Source organism: Olea europaea, chromosome 23 (genome assembly GCF_002742605.1).
Source record: "Olea europaea var. sylvestris chromosome 23, O_europaea_v1, whole genome shotgun sequence".
NCBI classification, from domain to species: Eukaryota; Viridiplantae; Streptophyta; class Magnoliopsida; order Lamiales; family Oleaceae; genus Olea; species Olea europaea.
Genome location: NC_036259.1, coordinates 8953029 through 8956659, shown reverse-complemented (window position 1 = coordinate 8956659; position 3631 = coordinate 8953029).

Below are 3631 nucleotides of genomic sequence, written 5' to 3'. Positions count from 1 at the left end.
GACTTTTTCCTTTTTTATTTATTTCCAAAAATTCTATTTTCTGTAAAATATATCTTTGCATATCTTCTAAGTTTTCTATTCTTTTTCTTAATATTTTTATTTCTGATAATTTTATTTGGACTAAATCATTCTGATTTTCTTCTTCAGATTCTATTAATTCTTTTTGTATTAAGCATTGTTTACATGCTTCTAAAAAACAATCTTTACATTTAACTCTTAATTTTTTACTAGGATACCATTTACATAAGAAACATGGTATGCTATCTGAACCTGTTTCTTTTACCCATTTATGTTTACATTCTAATTCTATATCCATAAATTCTAATTCTTCATCTGAATCTGATAAATTTTTTATATTTGAAAATTCTTGTATAAAATTTTCAAAATCTGATTGTTCTTCTATATTATAATTATTATAATCTTCTATTGAAATAATACTATAAACTAATTCCTTATCTGAAATTAGGAATCAGCTTTTATAGTTCTAAGATATGGTACTAATAGTTAATATTAGTTCCAGATCTTATAAGAACAATGTTTGTTTATAAAAATTTTATAATTCTTGTAAAGAATTTTATGTTTCATACTGAGTATATGATAAAAGCTTGTCTTAACTCCAAGTTAAAAGTTTAAACTGTTTTTAAAATAAGCCCTGAGTGACCTCTCAAAGCGTAAAGGCCCAGTGGAGAGGCTAGGAGACGCATAGAAGAGGGAAAGGGATCACTGTTTTAAAAATTCTTGTTAAGGGAGTGTCAGTGGTGTCCTTACAAGAATGGAGTTAGGCCCAAGTTCATATATCTCAGATGACATGTTTTAAAAAAAAAAAAACCAAAAGCTCAACAGACTCAGGGGACTGTTGATTCCCCTACTTTTCAATTTAATCAGACTCAACAGGCTGAAAATCCTGTTACAGAAAATAAAAATTTTTCTGAAGACCAGACACAGCAGACTGGAAATTCTATTATTAGACTTATAAGTCCAACAGACCTTAAACAGAAAAGCCCAATTAATTTTCCTGAATCATTGCAATCAGCTCAAGATCCAGAACAGATTTCTCAATCAGATATTAGAAGAATCAAATAAATATTTGACAAGATTGAAGAAATACAGCAACAAGTTAAACAAAGTACTACAAAGAAAAAGAAGATTCAGATTAAAAAGAAAAATAAAGGAAAAAAGAAAATTGGAAAAGACTTGGATAATTTTGAAGACAATAATTCAGAAGAAGATGATAATCCAGAAGGATGTACTGACGGAGGAGACTCTTTAGACAGCATTGGCAGACACAATTATGAAACAAGATAAGGATTCATTCAGACATTTGACAAAAAGTTATGGTGATAGACAAGAGTTTTCAGATTAGACCCAATCACTTGAAGACTGACCAAGAATTATTGTACAAAAAGAAGAATCTTTACTGTTTTCTTTTTGAAAAATTTGTAAAGAATCTTACTGTTTTATAAAGTAAGATTTAATAGTATAGCTTTTTACTGTTTTCTTTTTGACGTTTTGAAAAAAGCAAAGATTCCTTGCTTTTGAAAAACGCTTCCTCTCTCTTTTCTCTCCTATAAAAGGAGATCATTCTTTCATTTGTAAACACAACAAAAGATATACAATACAAAGTTTTGGTTTCTCTCAAATATGTTCTAATTTTCTTTCATTCCCGAAAGGGAAATTCTTAATTATTCTTATTCTTAGATAGAAAAATATCCCACAAAAATATTTTCTAAACTACTGATGGATCATTCCAGTAGGTATTTTTATAGTTCTAAGATATGGTACTAATAGTTAATATTAGTTCCAGATCTTATAAGAACAATGTTTGTTTATAAAAATTTTATAATTCTTGTAAAGAATTTTATGTTTCATACTGAGTATATGATAAAAGCATGTCTTAACTCCAAGTTAAAAGTCTAAACTGTTTTTAAAATAAGCCCTGAGTGACCTCTCAAAGCGTAAAGGCCCAGTGGAGAGGCTAGGAGACGCATAGAAGAGGGAAAGGGATCACTGTTTTAAAAATTCTTGTTAAGGGAGTGCCAATGGTGTCCTTACAAGAATGGAGTTAGGCCCAAGTTCATATATCTCAGATGGCATGTTTTAAAAAAAAAAAAAAGGATATTATTTTATCAAAAGAAAAAGAAATTTAAATTAAGAAGAGTACTGAGTAGGATTTTTATAATTGTTTTAACAACCCCCCTACAACAACCTTAAAATCCTTGAAATAACCTCTTTTTCAGGGACCCCCCTCTTTTGGTATATTGCTTCTGTAGTCTTAAGATCTGAAAATTTTTCTTTATCTTCTGTTCTAGAAATTTTATTTAAAATTGTTAAGTTTTGTTCTTTAATAAAATCTAAATTTTCACGGATTTTATTAATATCTTTCTCAATATTAAAAATTCTTTTGCTTAAATTACTAATTTCTCCAGTTAATTTATTATTTTCTTTTACTAAGATATCCAGTTTAAAGATTTAATCTGAATAATAAAAAGAGTCTAATGAAAAATTTGTATGATCTGAAGACTACAGAAGCAATAGAAAATATAAATAAAAAATTAAATAATATAGAAAATAAACCAAATCAAGACATTGAAAATATAATAAATAACTTAGATAAATTAAGTTTAAAAAATACTGGTAAAGAAAAAATAACTAGAATATTATCTACAACATTTTATAAATATGAATAATTTTCCTGGAAGATCAAGAACTATTAGTGAAGTAGGATCATCTTCAGAACCTTATGATAGAGGTAGACATAGTACTTCTAATATAAGTACAAATATTATAGAAAGAATATTACATAGACAACCTCAGTATAATCAGAATATAGAAGAACTTATAGATCCTGAACAAGATTATAATAGATTTCAGACTCATGGTTTACAATTACTTAATCCAGAAAATCTTTATAATAGAGGAATTTTTGAATCAAGAACTCAATTTTTTAGACATACTAGAGAAGTATCAATTCAATGTTTAGATGGTCAAGTAAGACAATTATCATTAATATCAGAAGAATCTAAAAAAGAATTAAGAAAAAAGAATTTTAGATTTATGCATTTAGGATTAATAGTAATAGGAATTAAAGGATTATACACTTAGAATTAAAAGAACAGATTTTATATAGATCTTTAATTTCAGAATTTAGAGAAGAATATTTTATAAATAATTTTGATCAGATCTTTATTTCAGATCTTAAATTAAGAATTGAATTAGATAATTTAGATTATAATTATTCATCAGATCATACAAATTTTTCATTAGACTCTTTTTATTATTCAGATTAAATCTTTAAACTGGATATCTTAGTAAAAGAAAATAATAAATTAACTGGAGTAGGATTTTTGGGAAGATGTAGCAATAATTCTCAAACAAAATATAAATTATACATAGATAAAGTAATAAACTTAATGAGTAGTAAAGGAATAAAAATGATTAAGCCTACAACTTATGATTCAGAACTTTTAGCAGGATTAGAATGAGATTTAGAAAAATTTCTAGAAAACCAAGAACCAATTTTAGCTCCCCAAAAAGCTATAACATACAAAGACTTACATGGAAGAACTAGTTTAAGGTTTGGTAATTATAATCACATAAATAGAAATAATGATTCTGAAACAGAATATAATAA